The sequence below is a fragment of the Bufo gargarizans genome, chromosome 4 (assembly GCF_014858855.1).
Source record: "Bufo gargarizans isolate SCDJY-AF-19 chromosome 4, ASM1485885v1, whole genome shotgun sequence".
Classification (NCBI taxonomy): domain Eukaryota; kingdom Metazoa; phylum Chordata; class Amphibia; order Anura; family Bufonidae; genus Bufo; species Bufo gargarizans.
The window spans coordinates 404,373,547-404,388,721 of NC_058083.1; positions in this window are offsets into that span (position 1 = coordinate 404,373,547).

The window sequence follows — 15,175 nt, forward strand, 5'->3', positions numbered from 1 at the left end:
AGATTCCTGCCACATATTGCCAATACCTGCTGGGACCTAAAGACTAAAGCTGTAACTCGTATGGATATCTGTAGCCATTCAGTAAAGATAAGTTGGATTATATCTGCTGTCTGGATTTCCATCATTCCTCAATTACTCCTACTGACCACACTCAATTTTATTGCAAGTGAGCCAGGATTCAGGAGTCCAGCCATACCAAGGTAGGAGACACCGTTGACACTACCATATCTGCTATACAGAGACATTACCCCCCTGTGGCATTCCTCACCTGGTACGTGAGTTATAATATCTTAAAGGGCCCTGCTACAGTACCTGCGCAAGCTGCAATTGGCGCCACAAACAAACTATAAACTTATACACATATCAATCCTGACCCACTGCATTGTACCAGTGTCCTGCTCGTTGCACAGTGTAGGAAACGGATGGAACAGCTGCCGGGCCTGGTCTGAGAGAGCGATCTTTGCTAGCCACAGGAATGGGGGCGGCATGAAAGGAAGGGGTTGCGAAAAAATTACTGGGGGAGGGGGGCTAAAAGTGAATGGAGTGGTGGCTGCGATTGCGTGGTGCACTTCCCATCCATTTCAATGGGACTTCCGCACTGCTCGGCTGTTTTCAGCACTCCCTTAGGAGTAAATGGAGAGCGGCCACGCATGCGAGGTGCACCCTACGTCACTTTAAAGGGGTTATTCAATACCATAAATTACCCCCCATGTGCCGGGCCCCTCACAATGAATATACTTACCCCGCTCCTGGTCCCCGCACCGCCGCTGCTGCATCTCCCCATGCGCGGATGAAAACATACAGGGGGGGGGGGGGGAGGCAAGCAGGGACGGGAACAAGCCTCCCTAGCATCACGTATGACACTAGGAAGGCTCGTCCCCACCTTCCATTGGCTGCTTCCCCCTTGGCTAAACACCGGATGTTTTTATCAGCGCACGGGGAGAAGCAGCAGTGCGGGCACCAGGAGTGGCGCAGAGAGCGGGGTAAGTATATTCCATGTGAGGGGCCCGACATATGGGGGGGAAGTTTATGATATTATATAACCCAATTAAGGTCTCGTTCTAAAGATTGGTGCGGATCCCAGAGATGGGACCCTCACCTGTCAGACATTGGGGGCATATCCTAGCCATATGTCCCCACCGTCCAATATGAGCAATCCCTTTAATGGTCACATTCCCGGTGAAGGAGTTTGTGGGAACATCTTTGGTGGTCTAAAGTAGTGAAGGGTTATGGATACAACCCTGGTGCTCTGATTGTGGAAGTGTTAATGGGTAGTTAAATACTTCTCAAACTTCAGTGTTTTATTCACCTCCACCGGTTCTAGATTTCGAGGACCCACCCTGTAGTTTTGAAAATAAATGAAGAGCTGAACTCACAGACGTCACCAATGACATAGAAAACGTTTGGATTGAATCTCCCTTAAGAGAAAACTTCTAAGAGGGAGAAATAAATTTGCTTATCTTTACTAACCTGTCCTTTCCTGATGGTATTGAAAGAAAGAAATACCCGAAATCCAACAAATCAGTGCTGTGTACTAGCCACTGTCTTTCTTCCTCTGGCAGCCAGGAACAGGAACCTTGGTTGTCTGTATGGATATACTTCATGAGTAGGGGGTACATAGAAATCATTGGGCCCCATAGAAATAATCTAAATTGGGCCCCCATGCCCCATTCATGGCCTGTCCCACTACCCATTCATAGCCCCTCCACTTGCTCCATGAACTGTGTTTGCTGCTGCGTATTATATTGTGTGCCATTAGGGATGATCTGGGATTACTAAACAGCCCTGGAACACAAACCCCACCAGCCACATATGACAATGCATAACAATAATGGTGCACAATGCACACTGCCAAAGTAAATTTTGCTCTACTTGGTCATGCCCCTATGTACACCATTAATACAAGAGGCAATAAAAGTGGATCACAAAAATGCCTAATCACTTGGTCAGGGATATTTGTTACCCTCCCCACACTGCTGCTATACTATATATCTGTAACCACTGCATCTATTATACCGTATAATAAATAAAGTTGTGTGTGTATATATAAAATATATATATATATATATATATATATATATATTATATATATACACACATACAGTTGCAAGAAAAAGTATATGAACCCTTTGGAATAATATGGATTTCTGCACAAATTGGTCATAAAATGTGATCTGATCTTCATCTAAGTCACAACAATAGACAATCACAGTCTGCTTAAACTAATAACACACAAAGAATTAAATGTTACCATGTTTTTTATTGAACACACCATGTAAACATTCACAGTGCAGGTGGAAAAAGTATGTGAACCCTTGGATTTAATAGCTGGTTGAACCTCCTTTGGCAGCAATAACTTCAACCAAACGTTTCCTGTAGTTGCAGATCAGACGTGCACAACGGTCAGGAGAAATTCTTGACCATTCCTCTTTACAGAACTGTTTCAGTTCAGCAATATTCTTGGGATGTCTGGTGTGAATTGCTTTCTTGAGGTCATGCCTCAGCATCTCAATCGGGTTGAGGTCAGGACTCTGACTGGGCCACTCCAGAAGGCGTATTTTCTTCTGTTTAAGCCATTCTGTTGTTGATTCACTTCTATGCTTTGGGTCGTTGTCCTGTTGCAACACCCATCTTCTGTTGAGCTTCAGCTTGTGGACAGATGGCCTTAAGTTCTCCTGCAAAATGTCTTGATAAACTTGGGAATTCAGTTTTCCTTTGATGATAGCAATCCGTCCAGGCCCTGATGCATCAAAGCAGCAACATAGTGTTGTGTGTTTCTTCCAAACAATTTAACTTTGGTTTCAACTGTCCACAGAATATTTTGCCAGTACTGCTGTAGAACATCCAGGTGCTCTTGTGCAAACTGTAAACGTGCAGCAATGTTTTTTTTGGGACAGCAGTGGCTTCCTCTGTGGTATCCTCCCATGAAATCCATTATTGTTTAGTGTTTTACGTATCGTAGATTCGCTAACAGGGATGTTAGCATATGCCAGAGACTTTTGTAAGTCTTTAGCTGACTCTCTATTCTTCTTCTCCACCTCATTAAGCAGTCTGCACTGTGCTCTTGCAGTCATCTTTACAGGACGGCCACTCCTAGGGAAAGTAGCAGCAGTGCTGAACTTTCTCCATTTATAGACAATTTGTCATACCAGAAAGCTCAGCGGCTCAACCTCTCACCATATAAAAAAGGTGCTCACCTACAAGTCCCACCCTAAGGACCAAAGTGAAAACGTGAATAATAAAAGCAAAGAAGGGGCACAATCAAAAGGGTTCACTTGAAAGAACAATGATGCACAATTTATTTAACCTAAAAACATATCCCCTAAAATAAAATGTACATAAAATGCAGGCTATATACAGATATATGACCTCTATATAGATAGGAATGAGTCCCGTATATTAATGCACCCATCCCAGGGTGATTCCTATAGCATGTATGCCGGCTGTATACCGTTGAAATGAGGCCCGTGCTGATCAATAGAAAAGATGGTCCATATATGCCGGCTATATAGCACTGGGAATGTGGCACATGTGTCAGTATACCGCAGCCAGATGTAAATCAATGGACATACAGCACATGTACAGGTGTGATGGTAAAAGCTGTGTAGCACTTAATGCCAATGACTTCTGGTCGTTCACAGTTAAAGTCCAACTTTGTCCGGATTCTGAGCAAGCGGTCGCCTATTAGAGACGTCATCTCAGCTTTACCCGGTCTCCTAAGTAACCAGGTCACGTGGGACGCCACGCTGAGGTCTAGCACACCACATGGGATGCTGCTGGTGTGCGGCTGCCTGGAATCAGCGCTGCAAAAGAGGCAGTGAAGACGGGTAAGACCCAGCTCCTGGGGAGCACCCATTATGGCATTATGAATGTACCAGGTGACTTTTGTCACAGCCGGCATACATGCTATAGGAATCGCCCTGGGATGGGTGTATTGATATACCGGACTCATTCCTATCTATATAGAGGTCATATATCTGTATATAGCCTGCATTTTATGTACATTTTATTTTAGGGGATATGTTTTTAGGTTAAATAAATTGTGCATCATTGTTCTTTCAAGTGAGCCCTTTTGAGTGTGCCCCTTCTTTGCTTTTATTATTCACAATTTGTCTTACCGTGGACTGATGAACAGCAAGGCTTTTGGAGATACTTTTATAACCCTTTTCAGCTTTATGCAAGTCAACAATTCTTAATCGAAGGTCTTCTGAGAGCTCCTTTGTGCGAGGCATCATTCACATCAGGCAATGCTTCTTGTGAAAAGCAAACCCAGAACTGGTGTGTGTTTTTTATAGGGCAGGGCAGTTGTAACCAACACCTCCAATCTCATCTCATTGATTGGACTCCATTTGGCTGACACCTCACTCCAATTAGCTCTTGAAGATGTCATTAGTCTAGGGGTTCACATACTTTTTCCACCTGCACTGTGAATGTTTACATGGTGTGTTCAATAAAAACATGGTAACATTTAATTATTTGTGTGTTATTAGTTTAAGCAGACTGTGATTGTCTATTGCTAGATGAAGATCAGATCACATTTTATGACCAATTTGTGCAGAAATCCATATAATTCCAAAGGGTTCACATACTTTTTCTTGCAACTGTATACAGGTGAAACTCGAAAAATTTGAAAATTGTGCAAAAGTTTATTTATTTCAGCAATGCAATTTAAAAGGTAAAACTAATATATAAGATAGACTCATCTAATGCAAAGCTAGATATTTCAAGCCTTTATTTGTTATAATTTGGATGATTATGGCTTACAGCATATGAAAACCCCAAAGTCACAATCTCAGAAGATTTGAATATTGTGAAAAGGTTCAAGATTCTAGGCTCAAAGTCATGCACTAGCTAATTAATCCATAACACCTAAGCAAAGGGTTCCTGATCCTTTAAATTGTCTCTCAGTCAAGTTCAGTAGGAATCACAATCATGGGAAAGACTGCTGATCTGACATTTGTGCAGAAAACCATCATTGACAGCCTCCATAAGGAGAGAAAGCCTCAAGAGGTAATTTCAAAAGAAGTTGGATTTTCCCAAAGTGCTGTATCAAAGCACATTAATATAAAGTTATCTGGAAGGGACAAGTGTGGAAGAAAAAGGTGTGCAAGCAGCAGGGATGACCGTATCCTGAAGAGGATTGTCAGGAAAAGGCCATTCAAAAGTTGGGGACTTTGACAAGGAGTAGACTGAGGCTGGAGTTAGTGCATCAAGAGCCACCACACACAGACGTATCCTGGACATGGGCTTCAAATGTCGTATTCCTTTCGTCAAGCCTCTCCTGAACAACAAACAACGTCAGAAGCGTCTTACCTGGGCTAAAGAAAAAAATAACTGGTCTGTTGCTCAGTGGTCCAAAGTCCTCTTTTCGGATGAGAGCAACTTTTGCATCTCATTTGGAAACCAAGGACCCAGAGTCTGGAGGAAGAATGGAAAGGCACACAATGCAAGATGCTTAAAATCCAGTGTGAAGTTTCCACAGTCTGTGTTGATTTGGGGAGCCATGTCATCTGCTGGTGTTGGTCCACTGTGCTTCATTAAATCCAGAGTCAATGCAGCCGTCTACCAGCACTTCATGCTTCCTCCGCCGACAAGCTTAAGGGAGATGGTGACTTAATTTTCCAGCAGGACATAGCACCTGCCCACACTGCCAAAAGTACCTAAACCTGGTTCAATGACCATGGGATTACTGTGCTTGATTGGCCAGCAAACTCGCCTGACCTGAACCCTATAGAGAATCTATTGGGCATTGCCAAGAGAAAGCTGAGAGACATGAGACCGAACAATGCAGAACAGCTGAAGACTGCTATTGAAGCATCCTGGTCTTCCATAACACCTCAGCAGTGCCATAGGGTGATAGCATCCATGCCACGCTGCATTGAGGCAGTAATTGATACAAAAGGGCCTAAACCAAGTACTGAGTCCTAGTGTTGGGTGAGCATGCTCGCCTGAACACTAATTTTACTCGAGCCGAACACTGCGTGTGCTCGAGTCTGCTCCCCACACGTGCAGGTAAGTACTGCCATTCACTGTAATATCTTAGCCATGTTGGCTACTGGCATTACAGTGATTGGCTGGCCGGAACGCGTCATCAGGTACTATATAGCACCCGATGACACGTGTTCGGCTCAGTCTTAGTCAGGGAGAGCTGTGCTGAAGAAGGGACAGATAGTGTAGGGAGTCAAATGCTAATATTTTTATTGAAAAAAACATATTAGAGACCTAAAAGTCCTTTTAAGGGATGCAGGCAGCGCTGCGAATGAAGAGCGCGCCGCCGGCATCTCGTGCATACAGCAGAGCAAGGACACGGTCGGCGTCCTCAGCTCCAGGGAGCGGGGAGAACCCGGCCACGCAGAACTCCTCAGCGTGGCTGGCGTCCTCCGTCCCCTAGACAACAAGCAGCAGGGGATCCGAGCGCCGATATTAATGAATCGGCGCTCAGCTGTGTTAGGAGCAATCAGAGTCACGTGACGCTGGCCACGTCACGTGACTCACCTGTAGGGATTATTTAAACAGGCAGCCTGCTGGCCAAAGGTTGCCTGTGATTGGTCTTGCTACCCTTACTTGCATTGTGTATATTGTGTACTCTGTGTTTTGACCTCGGCACTGTGTTTGACCTCGACCTTGTGACCTCCTTGGTTTGACATGACCTTTTGGCTTCTGACTCTGGATTGTGTTTTGACCTCATTATTGTACTGCTGCCTGTGTACCTGCGTGTCCTCCTGGCTTTGACTTGCCTGACTTTGCTACGGTATTCCTCTTACCTTCTTAGGCCCCTGCACATATCTAAGCGAGGGACTGCCGCCAAGTTATACGCCGTCGGTTAGGCAAGTAGGCAGGAACAGAGGTGGGGTGGAGTTCAGGGCAGCACTTATCCCTCCCCTCTGTCGTGACAGGACTATTGTTGTATCTGGCAGCAATATAATTATTAGCGCAACCTGCGCTAAATTGCGTGGAATTGTTAGAGACCCAAAAGTCCTTTTAAGGACTATAGTTTTATCTGGCAGCAATATACTTTTTAAGCGCAACCTGCGCTAAATAGCTTGCAATTGTTTGGCCGCTGCAGACAGCGACATTATCTGCGCTACATCTCCTGTCTAACGTATGCGTAGCCTAAAAATATCTGTAGACGTGTCCGCTGCGGACAGTTACATCACCTGCGCTACATCTCCTGTATAACATTTGCCCATCCTAAATATCAGTGACATTAATTCAGTGTAATTTTTTATTAGGCGTTGGTGACAGCGACATTACTTGTGCTATACCTCCTGTATAACGTTTTAATTAATGTCAGTGACATTAATTCAAATGTTATACAGGAGGTATAGCACAAGTAATGTCGCTGTCACCAACACCTAATAAAAAATTACACTGAATTAATGTCACTGATATTTAGGATGGGCAAATGTTAATTTTTTATTAGGCGATGGTGACAGCGACATTACTTGCGCTATACCTCCTGTATAACTTTTGCGCATCCTAAAATTATCAGTGTACTTTTTTCATAGATGCTGCGGACAGTGGCATTATCTGTGTTACATCTCCTCTTTAACGTTTGCGCATCCTATTAATATCTGTGACATTCTGTGTACTTTATTTACGCATACACTTACAAAACCTGCGCTACTGTACGTGTGACATACTTGCAAGCATATTAACCATTTAATATGCGCAAGGCAAGCAGTAAGGGACAGTGAAGTGGCCGTGATGCTAATGGTGCACGCAGAGGCCTTGACCCTGGGTGCGGTGAAATTGTGCCTGCTGCCAGAGCACAACAAACGCACTCATCCACGATACCTAGCTTCATATCCCAGTTTGCAGGGTGGCGCAGGACACCACTCTCGAAGTCAGACCAGTGCGACCAGGTAGTCGGTTGGATTGCAGCAGATAATGCTTCCAGTCGGTTAAGCACCACCCTCTCTTCCACAAAGTCCAGTTTCAGTAGCCAAGAGTCTGGTCAACAGAATCCTCACCCTGATCCTCCTTCCTCCCACCATGGAGAGTCTTGGCAAACAAGTGATCCCATATTCCGAGGAGCTCTTTTCATCGCCATTCCTTGATTTGGGCCTCTTGACAAGCCCGCTTGAAGAGGGACATGAGAAGATATTGTGCACTGATTCCCAAACTCTTCAAGAAGATGACGGTGGGGAACAGTAATTAGTGTTTCACGAGGTGGATGATGATTGTAAGACACAGTTTCCAATAAGTCAACCGCAATTAGTGACTCAAGAGGTTGATGATGAGGATGAGACACAGTTGTCAATAACTGAGGTTGTTGTTAGATCAACAAGTCAGGTGGATAACCAGGGTGAGGAAGTGGAAGAGGAGGTGGTGGACGATGAAGTCTCTGACCCAACCTGGGAAGGTGGCAAGGGAAGCGAGGACAGCAGTACAGAGAGGGAGGGATCTGCAGCACTGCAACAGGCTGGAAGAGGCAGTGGGGTGGCAAAAGGAAGAAGGCCAAACAGGCCCGCAACTGTTCCCCGGAGCACCCCCTTGCGGCAATCTCCCTTGCCATGGGGTAGGTGTTCCACCGTCTGGCACTTTTTTGAGGAAAGTGAGGATGATAAAATAATTTTCATTTGCAACCTGTGCCATAACAAAATGAGCAGGGGCATGAACACTTGCAACCTCACCACCACAAGCATGATCCGCCACATGGCATCAAAGCACCATAATAGGTGGGCCGAACGCCTGGGTCCACAATCAGTGTCTGCGGGTCACAACAATGCCTTCTCTTCCCCTGTGTTACGTGCTGGCCAATCCCCTGTCTAAGACGCAGGCCCGTATGCCTCCCGCCATGCACCTGGACCTTCGCAAGCATTATCAGCTAGCACATCCACTTCTGTGTCCCAGTGCAGCGTACAGATGTCTGTATCCCAGGCCTTTGAATGAAAGCGCAAATACCCAGCCACCCACCCACAGGCCATAGCACTAAATGCACACCTTTCCAAATTGCTGGCCCTGGAATTGTTGCCATTTAGGATTGTGGACACTGAATCTTTCTGCAGCCTGATGGCGGTGGCTGTCCCGTGTTACTCTGTCCGCAGCCGCTGATATTTTTCATGGTGTGCAGTCCCAGCCTTACACCAGCATGTGTCCTTAACATCACCCGTGCCCTAACCAACGCAGTTATTCAGAAAGGTCCACTTAACGACTGACACATGAACAAGTGCTTTTAGCCAGGGACGCTACATTTCTCTGACAGCACACTGGGTGAACATTGTGGAGGCCGGGAGCGAGTCGTACCCTGGGATGGCACAGGTGCTACGGACGCCAAGGATTGCGGGCCCTACGTCGATCAGGGTTTCCGCCAGCACCTACGATAGTGGCTGCAACCCCCTTTCTCCTCCTCCGCCTCCTCCTCCACTTCTACCACTGAATTATCCTCTTGCAGCACCAGTCAGACATCAGTCAGTAGCTGGAAGCAGTGTAGCACTGTGGCAGGACATAAGGGACCAGACTGAGCTGTGGCTCTCGAAACTCGACCTACAACCAGGCATGGTTGTATCTGATAATGGCCATAACTTGGTGGCGGCTTTGAAGCTCAGCAAGCTCACACACATACCATGCCTAGCCCACGTGTTCAACCTAGTGGTTCAGAGGTTTCTTAAAACATACCCCAATTTGCCTGAGCTACTGGTGAAGGTGCGCCACGTGTGTGCCCATTTCTGCAAGTCATCGACAGCTTCCGCCAGTCTGGCAATGCTGCAGCAGCGCTTGCAATTGCCAGCTCACCGACTGTTGTGCGACGTGAGCACGCGATGGAACTCCACGTTCCACATGTTGGCCAGGCTTTGTGAGCAGCAGACGGCAGTAGTGGAATACCAGCTGCAACATGGTCGTCGCCTTTCTATTCAGCTTCTGCTCTTCCAGAGCGATGAGTGGGCATTGATGTCTGACCTCTGAGGTTTTATGCAACTTTGAGGAATCAACACAGATTGTGAGCAGCGAAAATGCTATTATCAGCGTAACCATCCCACTTCTGTGTCTACTCAAATGCTCGCTGCTCACAATTAAGGCAGACGCTTTGCATGTGGAAGAGGTGGAAAAGGGGAAGACAGTACACAGGGTGATAGCTATGGAAGTTTTATTCCATCTGTTCAGCGTGGATGGGTAGAAGAGGAAGAAGAGGATGAGGAGATTGAGAGTTTTCCTCCTAATGAGGACAGCGAAGTCTTGTCTGTTGGGACTCTGGTACACATGGCTGACTTTATGTTCGGCTGCCTTTTCCGTGACCCTTGCGTTGTACGAATTTTAGCTAACACTGATTACTGGTTGTTCACCCTTCTCGACCCCCACTACAAAGATAATTTTTCATCTCTCATTCCTGTGGTGGAGAGGACGAGCAAAATGGTGCAATATCAGAAGGTCCTTGTGGAAAAATTACTCCAAAAATTTCCAGCTGACAACGCTGGCTGCAGAGTATGTAGTTCCTTGGGCAACCGAGGAGGGGAAACGAGGGGAACACATAGCAGTTCCAACAGAGGCAGGGGAACACTCTCCAAGGCCTGGGACAGTTTTATGACATCCTGCCAGCACCCTCAACCTGATGCATGGCCTAGTGTCACAAGGAGGGAACAATTTTGAAAGATGGTGAAGGAGTACATAGCAGACCGTGTCAGAGTCCTCAGTGATCCCCCCTCCAACTATTGGGTGTCCAAGCTGGACACGTGGCACAAACTGGCACTCTACCCCTTGGAGGTGCTGGCCTGCCCTGCCACCACCGTTTTGTCTGAGCGGGTATTTAGTGCTGCTGGTGGCATTATAACAGATAAGCGTATCCGCCTGTCAACTGAAAATGCTGACAGATTGACTCCTATAAAAATGAACAAGGCCTGGATTCACTATGACTTCTTGACTCCACCAGACGAAAGCGGCTGAACATAAAGGCACTTTAAATGTGTTGTTGCCGGTTCCTTGTAATTTTTGGCAGCCCTTTCACTTAGTGCATAGGCTTTATGAGTGTAGTAATCCCACTACTTGAAAAATTGTACCACAATGTGAATGAGGCCCTCCTTTATGTGATATACAGGTTGTATCGGAGTGCCTCTTCCTTGTAATTTTTGGCAGCACTTGCACTTTATATACAAGTAAATATACAGGAAAAAACGTTTCCTAACAATTTTTCCTCTAAAATCGATTTTTTTTTTCTTCAGTTTTGTGCGTATTATTGTCAGTCTGTAAAAGTGCCGTACTATTCGGACAACATCATTCCCAGCAGCGACCTGTGAGTACAAGATGCATCCAGACATCCTCCCCATGCTGTTTCAGAACCATTTCGGTGGTGTTTCCATCAATTTCCCGATGTGTTTGGCCCGAGCACTGCGGTTGCTCGATCAACACTAGTGACAACAATTAATATAACACCATAAGGTCTAAATCTGCAATTACCGCAGTAACTGGGATACTCAAAAACTAATATCTGAACGCAACAAAGAATAAGTAAGGCTACTTTCACACTTGCGTTAGGTGCGGATCCGTCTGGTATCTGCACAGACGGATCAGCACCTATAAATGCAAACTGTGGTATCCGTTCAGTGCGGATCCGTCTGCATAAAAGCTTTTTCAGATCTGAGTTTTCTCGGATCCGACAGTATATTCTAACAGAGGCGTTCCCATAGTGATGGGGACGCTTCAAGTTAGAATATACTAAGAACTGTGTACATAACTGCCCCCTGCTGCCTGGCAGCACCCGATCTCTTACAGGGGGATGTGATCCGCACAATTAATTGGCAGGCACCAGGGGCCAAACCCCCCTCCCTCCCCAGTATTAAAAGCAATGGTGACCAGTGCGCCCCCCCCCCCCTCCCTCCCCAGCATTAAAAGCATTGGTGGCCAGTGTGCCCCCCCCCCACCCTCTCCAGTATTAAAAGCATTGGAGGCCAGTGGCTTTGATCGGTTACCATGGCAGCCAGGACGCTACTGCTGGCCACCAATGCTTTTAATACTGGGGAGGGAGGGAGGGGGCGGGGCGCACTGGCCACCAATGCTTTTAATACTGGGGAGGAAGGGAGGGGGGTCTGGCGGCACCTGAGGGGTTTATTGTGCGGATCACAGCCCCCTGTAAGAGATCGGGTGGTGCCAGGCAGCAGGGGGCAGTGATGTACACAGTTCTTAGTATATTCTAACTTGAAGCGTCCCCATCACTATGGGAACTCCTCGGTGTTAGAATATACTGTCGGATCTGAGTTTTCACGATCTAACTCAAATCTGATGGTATATTCCAACATAGAGGCGTTCCCATGGTGATGGGGACGCTTCAAGTTAAAATATACTATCGGATTGGAGAAAACTCTGATCCGATGGTATATTAATAGGGACTCCTGACTTTACATTGAAAGTCAATGGGGGATGGATCCGTTTGCAATTGTGCCATAATGTGTCAACGTCAAACGGATCTGTCCCCATTGACTTGCATTGAAAGTCAGGACAGATCCGTTTGGCTCAGCACAGCCAGGCGGACACAAACGCTGCAAGCTGTGTTTTGGTGTCCACCTCCAGAGCAGAATGGAGGCGGAACGGAGCCAAACTGATGCATTCTGAACGGATCCTTATCCATTCAGAATGCATTGGGGATGAACGGATCCGTTCGGGGCCGCTTGTGAGAGCCCTTAAACAGATCTCACAAGCGGAACCCCAAACGCAAGTGTGAAAGTAGCCTAAACTAAATTCCCATAAAATGTACTGTTTATTAAATAATGCCAATAAAATCACATAACATTTTTAGCAATAAATATATGGTCAATATCAACACCTGTAGAGATATGTAATAAACAACGTCACCTTAAATTACAATTAATAAATGTTTGCAAGCAGTCCTAGATAATATATGAAAAGTATAATCAATGCAAGCTGAAGTAACACCTAGAGAAAAACATCCTCACTTATGGGATCAGCCCCTGGATGGATCTAAAAGTTTACTGATCTAAATGACTGCTAAATATGTCAGAAAGTGATGGTACCTATTATATGGTTAGAAAGGTGGTCGCTGGCTCCTCGACGCGCGTTTCGCCATCTTGTTTACTCAGAATGAGTAATTGGTTAGAGGGGAGTGTATCTGATTTTAACCCCTTAAGGACCGAGGACGTACCGGTACGCCCTATTTCCCGAGTCCTTAAGGACCGAGGACGTACCGGTACGTCCTGACTTAAAATCTGAATTCCGGCGCCGCGGGGGTTAATCGGAACGGGATTTCGGCTGAAATCATTCAGCCGGCATCCCGTAACAACGCAGGGGGGGGTCATTTGACCCCCCCGTGTCGGCGATCGCAGCAAACCGCAGGTCAATTCAGACCTGCGGTTTGCTGCGCTTTTTGCAGTTTCTGAATCAGAAACTTCAGAGTGCCTAAAATCAAGATTTCACCTTCCCCCTGCACCCCTGCACGATTTGGGGTGTCGCAGGCAGTGGGGGCATTGCGGGAGGCGGGCGGTGCGGCAGGCGGGATCGCGATCCCCCGCCCGCCTCCCCTTGAATAATCGTTGGTTTCTAGTGGATATACCAGGGTGCCAGCACATTGCTGGCACCCTGGTATAAACGGCTGACATCGTTGATGCGATGTCAGCCGTTTAACCCTTTCCATACAGCGGTCCGTATGGACCGCTGTATGGAAAAGGTTAACAGTGCATGGAGCTCCCTCCCTCTCCCATCGGGGGGCTGCTGTGCCTTTGCAGCCCCCCGATGGGAGAGGGAGAGAGCCCCCAGGCATCCCCCCGAGAGCCCCGTCCTTACCCTTCCCCGTCTGCGAAGTTGTGGCAGACGGGGAAGGTTCCCATGGCAACAGGACGCCTGCTCAGGCGTCCTGCTGTCCATGGTGCTGAACAGATCTGTGCTGAAAGCATAGATCTGTTCAGTGTAAGTAAAATACAGTGCAGAACCCTATATAGGTTCTGTACTGTATTATACAGACATCAGACCCACTGGATCTTCAAGAACCAAGTGGGTCTGGGTCAAAAAAATAAAAAAAAAAGTGAAAAAAGTTAAGATAAAAAAAAAAAACATTTATCACTGAATAAAAATTAAAAAAATAAAATACACTACACATATTAGGTATCGCCGCGTCCGTAACGACCTGATCTATAAAATTCACCCGCACGGTGAACGCCATAAAAATAAAAAAATAAAAACTATGAGAAAATTGAAATTTTGCCCACCTTACTTCCCAAAAAAGGTAATAAAAGTGATCAAAAAAGTCGCATGTACGCCAAAATAGTACCAATCAAACCGTCATCTCATCCCGCAAAAAATGAGACCCTACTCAAGATAATCGCCCAAAAACTGAAAAAACTATGGCTCTTAGACTATGGAAACACTAAAACATGATTTTTTTTTGTTTCAAAAATAAAATCATTGTGTAAAACTTACATAAATAAAAATAAAGTATACATATTAGGTATCGCCACGTCCGTATCGACCGGCTCTATAAAAATATCACATGACCTAACCCCTCAGATGACCACCGTAAAAAAAAAAAAAAAAAACGGTGTAAAAAAAGCAATTTTTTGCCATCTTACGTCACAAAAAGTGTAATAGCAAGCGATCAAAAAGTCATATGCACCCCAAAATAGTGCCAATCAAACCGTCATCTCATCCCGCAAAAAATGAGACCCTACTCAAGATAATCGCCCAAAAACTGAAAAAACTATGGCTCTTAGACTATGGAAACACTAAAACATGATTTTTTTTTGTTTCAAAAATAAAATCATTGTGTAAAACTTACATAAATAAAAATAAAGTATACATATTAGGTATCGCCACGTCCGTATCGACCGGCTCTATAAAAATATCACATGACCTAACCCCTCAGATGACCACCGTAAAAAAAAAAAAAAAAAACGGTGTAAAAAAAGCTATTTTTTGCCATCTTACGTCACAAAAAGTGTAATAGCAAGCGATCAAAAAGTCATATGCACCCCAAAATAGTGCCAATCAAACCGTCATCTCATCCCGCAAAAAATTAGACCCTACTCAAGATAATCGCCCAAAAACTGAAAAAACTATGGCTCTTAGACTATGGAGACACTAAACAATTTTTTGGTTTTAAAAAAAAGTTATTGTATAAAACTTACATAAATAAAAAAAAATTGTATACATATTAGGTATCGCCGCGTCCGTGACAACCTGCTCTATAAAATTACCACATGATCTAACCTGTCAGATGAATGTTGTAAATAAC